Here is a 14,333-nt window from a genome sequence, read left to right on the forward strand (position 1 = left end):
TATGTTCCATACAAGATTCAAAATCATTAATCCATTTATTTATTAAGACATAATTTTTCATTTTTAATGTTAATTTGAAACGAATTTTTTTTGGTGCTGAATTTTTTCAAAATTTTTTTCAAAAATGTCCAATACGTGATTTATTATTTTATTAATATTAATTGATGGTGCCTTTAATGCGATATCATTTTGATAGGAAGAATAATTTTTATTTATTAAAAGCAGTTGGTTTTTATCGCTTAAATTTGTATTAGTTAGTAAATTATTTTGACAATGGTGGCAATTACATTTTTTTTAACATTTGTATATAAGATATCCAGCAAAATAAGTGATTGAACAATCTTCTAGGGTGATTGGGTCTGTTTGAATTTCGTCTTTAAGCTTTAACTTACTACCAGTAGACGAACTCGAAGAAATACTCGATTCATTATCAGAATATGTTTCTAACGTTTCTGAGTTAGTAGATATTTTATCTACATCAATTGATATAAAATCATTCGTTTCTTGTAATGGTTCACAGTTAGTTGCTGTCGAAGCACATAAGGAAAAAATACAGCTACTTCTAATAGAAGTTCTTATTGTCCTTGAAGTTGGATTTTTATTATAGCCTCCTTTTTGTCTAAAAATACTAAATACATTTTCAAGCATATCTTGATTCAGTCGATTTGTCATTAAAAAAAAATTTCATTACATTTCTCTTCTTAAAAAAATTGTAAAATTGCATTAATAGTTTGCGTAAACCCTTTGAAGCATGGTAGTTGTGAAATTTTTCCTTTTTTAATTTTTTTAAATTTATAAAATATTTCGATGCATTTATTAAAAATGTTTTTACGGTTCCCGTATGAGTTAGTGCGGAATTGTATGGATTATTCCTATAAAGTGACCTATTATTAAAACAGTCAAATAAATTATTCATAAATTCTATGAAATCTGCTGTATCAATTGCAGTTTTACTGCAAAGTTGACCAGTTTCTGCGCATGTGCGTATAGCTGATGACATGGAATGGCTTAAGACTTGTGCTGCCAACTTCACACGCATTTTTGAAAAGACGTTGGGTGGATGTGCGAGTCTGTGATTTTGCTAAGAGTATTACTTTTTTTACTTAGTTTATCTAAATCATAAGTATCTTTTGTCTTTATATGAGAAAATGTGATCGTTTTTTTGAAAACAAGCTTCGATGAAATTGTTACGAACACTTTTAAGTAAATGCGGAACATCAAATAAAGAATATATCTTATGACCATGTACAATAAAAAACGGATTTATCTCATTAACATTTAATAATTTTAAAGCACTTTGATTTGATGTCCCTTAATCACATACTATAAGTTTCGGGCATAAGCCAATTTCAAATAAATTGCTTAAAATGTCAACAATTAAATCTTTTAAAATGTCTTTGTTTACACCAGAATGGGAGAGATAATATGCAACAGGAAATTTCCATTGGGAATATATACCACGAGCTAAAAACACTAATACACAGTTCGCACTTTTATTCATTCTACTATAGGTTCCTAAATCTTGAAATCCTTCAATAAAATCATATTGTTTAGAATATTCTAAAAATTCTTTGATATAGATTTCATCAAAACAAATGCTGCATGCCTTCTCTTTGTAACTCTTATGCTCAAATTTTTTTGAACATGATCAAAAAAGTAATTATTAAAACCCGGTAAAAATTTTGATTCTCCGATCCAACGTCTAATTGTTAACGGAGCAGGTAAATTCATTTTTTGAAGGCGTAGAAAATTATACGCAGATGGAGATTTATAAAAAAAGGTAAAAGCTAAATTTTATTCTTCAGTTGTCCATGTACGACATTTGGTTTTTAGTTGCATAGTTACTAAAGCCCTAGAGTTACGTGATGGAAATTGATATTCATTTACAAGATTTTTAAAATTATTTCGAACCTTAAATTTAACAGCATGGTTTTTTAATTTAGAATTTGACTGTTTTTATTATGAATTATTTTCGATTTTGTTTTAATTTTATTTTGCTGGGCGTATCGTGATTTTCATCATGTGGTTGTTTTCTCTTTAAACTCGGACTAGGAATATCAATTCTATCCGAAATTATTTCTTTATGTGGTGTAGAAAAAATTGAATTAGGGCTAGGAAATACTAACTCTACTTCAGTACTGGCCTTAAATTTGTTATATGTTTTGGTTGGAGTCAATAATGTTAAATCATAATCTTCATCTGCAGTTTGGTACGAAGTTAGAACACCTTGAAAAATAATTGTAATACATTTTATATAGGTCGATAAAAACATTTAGTGTAGACAAAAAATACTTAAAAGTTGAATACAATGTTTCTCACTTATTGTAGTGAAACGCTTTACATTACAGCTTTTAGATTCTGAGAGGAGCGATATTGTATTGATCTTACAATGATATGTGTTTTTTTTTTTCATTTTTGTGTCTGTCATCACGTGTTGGTATAGCACAAATGCTCAGATTTTCATACTTTTTAAACGCGGCGGGAAAAACAAACAAAAAAAACGGAAATGTTTACGAAACTCACTTTTTTGGAAAAATCGTTTTTTTTTTTTTTGGGTCTAACACAAAAAATAATACACGATACATGCAACTTAAAGTTTATATTTTCAATCTCAAAATACCATAACATTTTCAAAATATTTTTGATTTTTCGTATAGAAATTTGAACTTTCTATGCCTATACAAAAAATTGTGACTTACGATTTTTGTAATAAAGTACCTTTCATGTCACCCAATACAACGTATGAGAATCCTTGTATTCAATTTTCAACATTTTTTGGCATGCCAAATTTTTTTCATCGACATTTAAAAAAAACTAAGAAATATCATAAATTTCAACTGCCCAAAAATAGCTCAAAAAAACGCAAAATCTTTACTATTAGTAGTTGAATTTTGTTTCAACTCATTATAATTATAAGGTACAGCAGAAATGGTCAATTTTTGTTTATTACAAATCATGAACGACTCCAAAGAAAAATGTTCCTGACAAAGATATCTACAATAAAGTTTATCATCATCAAGTGACAGTAATTTTATGTTTCCTATAAAAAAAGTTTTTTAAACGTAAATATTGTATTATTTATAATTTGTTATGTGTACACTTAGTGTCGGCCTGGCCATTCCGTTTTTTATTTTATTTTTTTCGGGATCCAGGGTAAAGAAAAATTGCAATGTCTAAAAAATTGGATCAATAATCAGATGCTTACCTATTATATATAGTGTGAGCGTACTGGGCCACTGTTTATGTTGGGGGCCTCCTCGGGTCTACACATTTTGTTCATATAATATTCATCAAATAGGAATAATTAAAACTATACATTATTATTATTTATTACTGTATTCTTTTTAATAATATGATAATACGTCAACAATTTGTTTACGTATTTTTAATATAATATAATATTAATAATTATTGTATTTTTGTGGCTTGTAATATTAAAACTTGGTTTTAGGATTTTTACGTTTGTGAATATACTTGGTATATTTGTATATGGTCAATATTATTATTAAGATAAATAAAATCGTGTATTAATGTTCATGGTTTGTTAATTTTGTTTGTATGCTATTTGTGATTTCAAAGCTATGAGTTGTAAAACTAGGTATCTAAGTGTAAAATTTAACCATAAACTATAGTAAGTAGCATCTACTAACTTGGTATTTTGATATTTGTAAATTATAATGAATAATAAACGCAAATATAAATCCGGTTCGAAAAAACGCCAAGGAAAAAATAGAGAATTATTGTTGCAATGTGGAAATAATCAAAATCTAATTTTATATTTAAGTTAACTTATGATTATTGTCTATATATTTACTAAATTATATAATAGTTTATTAATGATTATAATAAAGGTACATTTTATATTATAATCCATATTGTTAAAAATGGCATACATTTTTTTTGGGGGCCCCTTAAAAAACTGATCCATGGGCCTTTGGTGTGCCAGACCGACACTGGGTACACTAAAACCGTAAAACATTTTACATCAACATATTTAATATTCTAAGTTAACAATTTGAAATGATATGGAACCCTGCCTGAATTCATTTTCCAAACTTCCAATTAAGCGTTTAAAAACGAATTTTTTTCAATTTATAGAAAAGTGATTATATTATAAAAATATTAGATTATATAATTTACTATTTATTTATATACAATATTAATTATCTTCTTTTAAATAAATTATGACTTTTTGTAACTTTTACCTACCTGCCATTTACTTCTAACATCAAGATTTATTTTTAATAATTATGAGGGGTAAACATGAATTTATTACCTACTATAATTGACTATCTATTTTGAGTAAACATTTTTTTGTCGCCTAGTAAAAAATCCTTAAAAAATGCACTGCTCTGACTGCGGGTAATATATCATATTATTTTAGGTTACTGTTATAAATTATATATTATTTACTGTATTGTACATATTTTTTATGAAGTAAGTATTTAATAATGCAATAAATATAAGCCGAGTGGGTAAGCGTGAATATTAAAAATATTACGGCGGCAATGCGGCATAATATACGTGTTAGCATTTTAATAATATACACGATTCGTCACAGACGATGGTTGAGCAAATAAATAAACAACGCTCCCGAATGAGCACAATCGTCGGCCGGTCACCGACAACCACGGACTAAGATATACAGGACTGGTATCGAAAACATTATCAGTGATCTATGAGATAAATTGATGACAATAAGACATTTTGGCTTGAATTTATCGGCCTTTATCATACGTTTCCTGAATTGTGGAAAGTTAAAAGCGAAGCCTTTAAAAATAGAATTAAGAAAGATGCAGCGTACGAAAAACTGGTAGAGAAAATGAAAGAAATTGATCCAAAAGCAAATAGGGACTTAGTGCGTGCCAAAATTAATTCTCTTCGTACATCATACCTTAGAGAATTGAAGAAAGTAAAGTCCAGCCAAAAATCAGGTGCAGGGGCTGATGATATTTATGAACTAAGTTTGTGGTACTTCTATGAAATCGATTTTTTAAGAGACCAAGAGACTCAATTGCAAGGAACTTCCACATTAGACAGTTTTGATGAAATTGTTGATGTAGTCGAGGAAAACAACGATGACGCGGTAAGCATAATATCATATTGTATTCCACTGTCGATTGCCTCGGTCTCTAACTATTTTTAGTGATTATAATAACAAATGATTAGATTAGATTAAATAAATAGTACGCGACTGTACTAATAATATTATTAAAATAGAATTGTAATCAGGGCTTGCAAACGTTATAATAACGTTATGATTATAACGTTATATTTGATAAAAAACGATTGAAATTTGTAAACGTAATTATAACGGAAAACGATAAACGTAAATAAATAAATAACACAAAACAAAACGTAACGTTTAACAAAATATATGATGTATCATTAAACAAAACATAACGCAAAACGGTATATTTTATATTCCATTAAACGAAATAATTAATTCCCAATTATTTAATAATACTTAGTAGTATTCAATTATTTATTCAATCCAAGAATTAATTTTATTCCGTATCCGGCCTATCCGGGAGATCCCGTATTAGATATTATTTTAAAACTTAATAAGAAGTTATTAATAGAATAATTTAATTACCAATAGCTAATAATAGTGATGCTCTGATAATATTGTACTGTACTATCTGTACTACGGTCGAAATTTATACCACTCAAGTTATTCAACTATTGTGTTCGGTGTTCAGTTTGCTCAGATTTATTCACTCGTCAGTGTTTGTCTAATTGTTGTCAAATGTTTAATATTTATATTTTATACTAATATACTTATAGTTTTAACGTGCATAGTGCATACGTTTTCTTTATATTAGTTTAACCCATTTAATTAAATAAATAAAATTAAACAATACCTACTTAAAGCTCAGAATAGGGAAATTATGTCCCCAAAAAAAGGTCATGGTCGTATACTTTTAAAACACGTATCTAAATACTTTTAAATTTTAAATAACTATAAACGCAAAAATTATATAACGTTTTAATTATGAATAACGATAAACGCAAAAATTGTATAACGTTTTAATTCTGAATAACGTTAAACACAAAAGTAGAATAACGTTTAAATTTTGAATAACGATAAACTCAAAATATAATTTAAAAAACTTACATAAACAAAAATCTTTAAACAGTAATAATTTATTTCAAAATGTATCTCAAAAAAACATAATATAATATAATATAATTAATATATTTTAATCCAACCTAGGTAATGACTGTAAGAAAAGTAATTTGCCGAGTTTACTTCCAGTCAGTCGGTTCCTTGTTTGACTAATGGTCGCTGCAGCTTTGCTGAATAGTCTTTCTGGGGCTACTGATGTTCCAGGTATTATTAAGAATTTCTGTTCAAGTTTATACAGTTTTAGAAACACAGTTTTAGTGTTTTCCCACTCGTCCAAAGGATTTTCATTCAATCCAATAACACTTTGACGTAAGTAACTCTTAAGTTCTTCTCTTGATGTTGTCATATGAGTCCTTTTATTTTTGTGTTCTTGCTCAAGTGTTCTATGCAAGCCCCACAAGTCAAAATTGTCTACTTTCTCTGGCTGCTACTACTGTTTCAGTCGGGCGTACTATTTGATCATCACAATTGGTGTCTTTATCCATCATTCTTAATACCTCATCTTGGGCTCTTGAATTAGCCATTGGATTTTTGAAGTGCATATCTTTAAATCTAGGATCTAATATAGTGCATATTGATTGTATAACTGATTGATCCAATCATTCAAATCTGTAGTCCAACTCTTCAATTATTTTCATTTTTAAATTTTTAGCAATGGCAAAAGTAGGGGCTTGTTTAATAATTTCATTTCTTGTACAGAACGTTATAGGCATAACCTTGCTTGACATAACAAACTTTTCTGTGGACAACTCTCTAGTTAATTGCTCAAGAGGTCGCAATAAAGAACAGATATCTTCAATACACCGGAACTCTGAACCGGTAACCATGTCTGGTATATTTCTGATTTCACCACTTTGAGCTAACAGAACTTGTGAAAAATTATTAGCTAGCAGTATAAATCTCTCCATCATATAAAATGAACTATTCCATCTGGTTCTGACGTCAAGAATAGGTTTGAGGAATTGTCCATCTATTTTACCTGCAAAATGGATAAATATTATTATGTAAGGTATGTTTTATTATAAGGCAAATTATAAAATTTACCTTCTACTCTTTGACTGTTTCTAAGCAAATCACAGGACTTAGTGTTTTTTTTTAAATATAAGATACTATCTTCCGAACTTTAAATAGTAATACTAGTACTCCACTACTTTTAACACCTGTGTTGCTAATCTCTTATGTTGTGTCAATGGCCTTTTCAACTACAAGATTAATTGTGTGGGCATGGTATATGTTTTTTAGCACCAAATTCCTCAACTATAGCTTTTTCCATATTCTCTCCACTGTCTGTAACTACAGCTACGACTTTTTCAGCTTCTATTCCCCAACTTTGTAACGTTTCAATTAAAGTATGCCCAATATAAATTGCTGTATGGCTTTCGAACAGTTCAACAGTATCAATATTTTCTATAATTATCAATAAAATAATAAAATAAGTTTTAAGTTTAAGTTTAAAATTATGTAAACAATAAAGTATATTACTTGTTTTTAATTTTCCATCTTGGATTAAATGTGTAGTTATGCCGAGAAAACTTCTCAATTACATTGTTTCTGTCCAGACATCTGTTGTGATAGAAACAAAAGAGACTTTTGAAAGTTCCTCACGGAAATTGCTAGCCATAACAGTATACAAATCATCAATTCGACGGGCAATTGTATCTCAACCAGTCGAGAGAGTCGGTTTATACAAAGGACAAATAGTTTGCAACATATTTTTAAATCCTTCATTCTTTATTGTTTTGAATGGTACATTGTCTTTCACAAAATAATGTATAATAATGTCGGTGATTTTTTTACTTTTGTTCCACCTAACCAATTAAATAAGTCAAAACATGCAGTTAGTATATTTAAAACTAGTAGAGATTTACATTTTAATTTTTAATAGTTTATTTACTTACTTTCTAAAGATCTCATATTGCCAAACATTTCAGGTAAACTTATCTGTGCTTGTGGAACTGTTGCTATTTGTTCTTTTGATGTACTTGGTATCTACAATTTTTTTTAAATTAAAATGTATTACTAAACCGGGATCACCGCATACTGGCGTTCATAAGTAAATTTTCCTGTATTTCTGTTATTACAATATTATCACTATTTATGTGTACTTACTAAATGATGTTCTCTTGATTCTGGATCATCAATATCCATTTCAGTTAGTGTAGTTAGTAATTTTTTATCAGGCGTTTGGGTGTGTTTGGATGGATTATTTACATGTGTTAAATAATGAGCCCTCAAATTGCCTACTCCACCATTTGGCGTTTTATATATTTTGCCACACTTCCTGCATTGATAATTATAACGATCGATTTTTTTAAAGCACTGTAATAGATGACTCTTAGATACACTTTCACTCATTTTAAATATAATTCAAAAAATGAATACAAATTACAATAACTATTAATTTTTACAATATAATAACAGCTTGTATATTATATTCTGTGGTTTATTGCATCAATGCCACTTAATAGTTTATTAAGATAATGTAAAATACCAGTTTTTTAACATTTGTTACATGTATTATTTAATTCTCTGGTCTTATCTTAATAGAATGTCAATAAAGATATTAGCACTCTTATGTTGAGATGTATTTCCTTTTAAAGCTTATTTTAAAATGTATCAGATAAACTGTTTTTATTTATGGGGAAATTTTATGATTTTTAACTAGACAGGAAACTGAGTACCATCTTAGTCTAGCCCACATAATATCATGATTAAAAGTCAAAGGCAGGTTCTAAGTTCAATATTATATAATTATATATGATAATCTAATCAAATACAAAATAATTACAACGAATATGAGTCTTAGTATAAAACTACCAACTGTTAGCGATTTATTTTTTTTTATGTACACTCGGGTAGCACTGGTCGGTCGGCCGACCAGTCTATCTCCGCCGCTGCACTCCGGGCGCAGCGACCTGTTTTTGCCGTAACCGCTGGACACGATGTGTGTGTCCGCGGACGAACCGCCGTTTCCGTTCGAAGCCATTACCACTGCTGTATTTTCTGTATTTTCTTATTAATAACAAACCGTTATATCACCATAATTAATTCAAGCGTTGTAATTGCTTTAATATCCTGACACCCCGTATATTAACTTTCTTTACACAACTAACGTTAAAATTATTTTTGAATTTTCCGCACCGTAGAAGTGCCTAACTTGGGGCAGTTTTTGACTTTGACGTTCTATATCTCAATAAATAATTATTGTTCTCGGAGTCCTATCGCACGGTATAATATTTACGACGTTAGATCTCTCCAACGGATACCTGCAGATACCACTCACCCCCGAAGCCAAAAATAAGACTGCGTTCGTTACCAAAGAAACGACGGCAAAATTCGAGCGAAAACCCTTCGGACTTAAGGGTGCACCGGGAACCTTTCAGAGGCTGATGGGTATTGTGTTCAAGGACCTGAAAAACGAAGGCGTCGTGAGTACGTATTTAGACGATATAATATTACCATCGAAAAGCTGGGACCTCATGATGTACGACCTACGCCGAGTGCTAGACGCACTACGCGCCGCCAATCTGACGCTTAAACCGTCGAAATGCACGTTCGGTGCACGCGAATTGGATTATTTGGGTTTCCGTATATCCGAAGGTACAGTTAAACCAGGACGCAAAGTGTTTGCGATCGCTAAATTTCCGCGTCCGCTCGACGCGCACGAAGTTCGGCGCTTTTTGGGACTCGCCGGCTACTTTAGGCGCTTTATAGTTAAATACGCGCAAATCGCCGCCCCGTTTACGTGTCTAACGGGTAAAGACGTACCGTTCGTCTGGTCAAGAGAACGCCTTCGCCGCGTTACTCGAAAATTAAGGAATTTCCCGCCTGTGAAAGTTATGCGTATAATTTATTTATCATTATTCCAGGCAATATTTCAATATGGTTTGTTGATATGGGGAGGTTTGAATGAAAACGCGGTTAGACCACTGATAAAAAGGTATCTATTATATTGTGGCGATTACGTCGGGGCGTCAGGTGTTATGACCCGGTAATCGACCAACGATATACTCGTAAGTAGGAAAAAAGGAAAGTGATTAAAAGACACAGTTAAATTTGGCGTAAGGCGAATACGTGGACCGTATTGTGTTTTTTTATTATTTTATGAAACAAAAAAAAACATTTAAAAAAAAAGAAACAATTCATACAAGGGTTCGAGCACGTTCGTGGTGCGGAACGCGAATTTTATCGTAAGTGTGCGGGCGTAACATATAACTTTAAAGCAAGCACAAGAAAAAAGGTTTTGACGAGTCGGGCGTCGAAAAAAGGAGTAACGGACAAAATCGCGGGACTAAGGCACGAGAGTCGCTTGACCGTCGAAAAAGTCGGTGGGGAAAATAATTCGCGAAATTTACAATAAATCACAGAACATATATACAAAAATACAAGGAGAATACAAAAACAACTACGACCGCCGGGCCGGGCTGACTCGTGATAGCGAGTGATGATACCGGTCGTGTCGCCACAATATATATAATAAAAAATTATACCAGACAGTAAAAAAAACGGTTTATATCAGTAGAAACGAAAACGGTTTATATCACTACTATCATGGATGAAAAATATATCGGCTTGGCATGGAATAAACAACAAATTACATTATCACTGGCCGCCGAATTTAAAAATATTTTATATTTTATATTTTATAATATTATAATATTATACATTACCATTTTTTTTCGTATTTAGATTATGAGACATGAGTCTTAACATACTAGTAAGACAAAAAGTAACAACATTAAACTATATACTTATGTATTATTTATGTATTTAGGTAGAATCTACACCTGGTGGATGCAGGTAAGCATAATATAAGATTGTTAATTTATAATTCATTATTATTCTCCTAGGCTCTACATTCTTAAGATCAATTTATCAAAATGCAATAAACAATCTTACATGTAACGATTCATTATATGAATAATGATTAACAATGGAAATAAACCATCATACGTTATTTTTTATGTTTGATGTCCATGAAATGGAAATCTTTGTCTCATATAAATATTTCTGAAGTTATATTGTGAAATTCAAAATCAATTACTACCTATCATACCAATATAATGCATATTTAATGTACACATAAAATTGACTGAAATGTTGTATCCAAGCAGATTTATTTTGTTCCAAGAACATATTTATTTGGTACAATCGTATAAATAAAATCTGATATTATTTTTAAAATTAATTGAGTTTTATATTGTACCAAAGTATTGTGTATTATTTATAACATATTAAGATATCGATTGTGTAAATTGCCATATTGTAAGTCTCTCGCATGCCATACATAATAACTGATTACATTAAAGTATTAAAGTATTAATATAATTGGTATACCTTTATACAAATAAAATAATTTGTAACAATATGTTTAATTATGTTTAACAGGTAGTCAATCTCTATTGATGAATATACATATAGTTGGTAAGTCTAAACAGTACTTAATGATAGACAACCATGACTATATTATATACTAATGAACTGTACGACACTATTGGCTAATTTAATAATAATTTTCTTCACAGATCACGGTTTACTTAAGTATAATACTAACCATGATCAACATCTCAAAAAAGTATTATTTTAGTATATAATAAATAATAATGTATATAAAATTGTATCTATAATATAGGCCAGTTCTTAACCTTTTTTGAATATCTGGACACTTAATATTTTATAAGACGTTTCGTAACACAGCAGTAAAATATAACAGTTTTTATACAGGTAAGTTTTTTTTAATTTTATAATAATATATTACGATGCATATATAGTTTACATACGTATAAGTCACTAAAAATTTTAAAAGTAATGAATATAGTTAATAAAATTTCAGAATCTGTAGAACATTACTGATATATGCTATTATGGTAAGTGTTAGACTGGATCATTATTGTTATTATATTTAAATTTAAACTATTTATTGTAAATCTTTATACTAAATATTATAATAATTATGTATACTTTACACTGTATGTCTGTACCACACTGTATATTTAAAATGAAATAGAAATTATATTCCGTTGTATAAAGATTATTATTATTACTATTCATATATTATTCGTTTTAAAAAAATTTACATGTAAAGTTCTCCGAATAATTATGAATTGGAAACATTGTACCAATTAATAATTTAGTTATTTGTTGAATTATTCATAAGTTAAATATAACATCTTATTTAATTATATTTAATACAATTATTAGATAGAAAATACATTTATCAAAACCTTAAACGAAGGTACAACTTAATTGAATTAAAATTTTTTTAGTATTTTTATAAACAATAGTTTGTTTCTTACCATCTTAACAACAATTTAATGTTTCATTTCTTGCAATCATAATTAATTTAAAAAATTAACAAATCATAATTCAGTTGTGTAGATTTTATCCATATGAAACTGGTAATGACCAAATATATGTATAAACTGAAGAAAACATAATTTGAGTAGGTAGTTTATGTTATACAGTGATATCCTAGTTGATCCGGAACTTGGAAACACTTTTTGCTGACTATAAGAAACAAAAAAAAATACATTTAATTGTAATTCTTGTAAACATATATTTATAAGTGTAACTCTGTAACATAACTATGCAAATTAAGTGTTATTTATATATTATGATAACATATTATTGGAGGGTAAACAGTTAGTTAGTAGAGTGTAGTCAACATATGTGTGAAGTTATTTACTTAGTTGAGGTAATTTCTGATCTATAGGCTTTAACGATACTGGATGAAACTTTGAGATGTGATTTCTGATAAGTGCATGTAATAATAAGCTATTGAATGCTTATTAAAATACACAGGGTTCTGTTTCTAGCTATTAGCCTTAAATAATAATATCAGTTCAAGTTCAGATATATATAATTTGGAGGTAATTTATAAACAAAGATTTAAGTTACAATAAATTATGCATGATGTACTCACAGTGCCAGTTAAAGAAGAAATATAGGTAGTTTAGGTATTAATACTTAATAGTATAATAATATAAACAATTTGATAGGTACTCTTCTTCGGCAATACAGTATAAAAGGAAAACTATTATCTAAAATATAACACCAAGTTATTCTTTTTATCATTTGTTTTTATGACACCCCCGAAATTGATGGATGCCCTTGAGCCCTTTTTCCCTCACCACTAGAATGGCTATGATTATATTGTAAATAAAAAATTAAGTATTAAGCCAATTAAGGTGTAAAACTTTAGTACCTAAATTAAATACCTGTTATGTTTACAATTTTCACATAATTGCACACAGTACAATAGAATTTTATTTAGTATTATGTGTCATAGATTTACCTACAATGTCCCAAAATGAATCACATCCAATCGTCAGCACACTGAACTTCCAAAATTGTTATGACGCGTGCTGGTTCAGTTTTGAAAACCACAGTATAGTACATTGCGTTAACTAAAAACAGTAACAACAAATTATTAAGTTACATTTAGCAAATATCTACAATTTTAGAAACCTCAGTCAACAACTTACTTACGTGTGTCGTGTAGTAAGAACTATGAGACGCGAGTTAGACATTACAAAACGTCTATAAACTTATGGAAAAAGTTTAAAACTTTTAACTAACCACTAATCGGTAATGACGAGTGTGAAGTTAGCAATTGACCCAGCTATTGATAAGAACGTGTATAAAGGGTTGCCTATATAATACTAAACCTTGCCACAAACATAATTCAAAACTCACATCAATAGTACAACCACATAGATGGCGCTGTATTATACAAAACAATATTATAAGATATTAAATATTAATATTATAATACTGAACATCATACTGAAATATCACCCAAAAATCGGCGGACGCCGTGGTAGAAAACCCACGGCCGGTCATTCGATCGGTCGGTACGGCATCGTAAAAAATCGCGGAAATTAGTGACCACAATTGTTTTATAGAGAATTTTCTCAGCTTTTCGCCAATATACGATACTTGTATTCTCACCTCCCGGGAGGCACCGGAAATTCATGTATTATTTAATCTTAATATTTTAAGTTGTCATACACTCATACTGTTATATGGTTTTAACTTCTATTTCATGGACTATAATGGATAGCATGTAAAATACCCAACATGTTTTATTTAAATAAAAATAGTAAAACTGCATCCTAAAAAAGAACCTGTTTTTATGCTGTTTAATCATAAAAATACTTCTTCAGCAACTGCACAATGTTAATACCTATAACCTACAAAAAAA

At 29.5% G+C, this 14,333-nt stretch overlaps 1 long non-coding RNA gene across 3 annotated transcripts; it reads right to left on the bottom strand.

The window, feature by feature from the left end:
* Positions 1-12,517: 12,517 nt before the first annotated feature.
* LOC111039991 lies at positions 12,518-14,109 on the bottom strand. 3 transcript variants are annotated; one of them, XR_002605157.1, is made up of 4 exons: positions 13,917-14,109; positions 13,615-13,852; positions 13,425-13,536; positions 12,518-12,637 (listed from the first exon to the last, which is right to left on the bottom strand). It is a non-coding gene; the product is annotated as an uncharacterized LOC111039991 (long non-coding RNA). The 3 variants fall into 3 exon arrangements; XR_002605158.1 differs by having other exon boundaries at positions 13,619-14,106; XR_002605156.1 differs by having other exon boundaries at positions 13,615-14,105.
* Positions 14,110-14,333: the final 224 nt, after the last annotated feature.

Source organism: Myzus persicae, unplaced genomic scaffold, assembly GCF_001856785.1.
Source record: "Myzus persicae strain clone G006 unplaced genomic scaffold, MPER_G0061.0, whole genome shotgun sequence".
Taxonomy (NCBI): Eukaryota; Metazoa; Arthropoda; class Insecta; order Hemiptera; family Aphididae; genus Myzus; species Myzus persicae.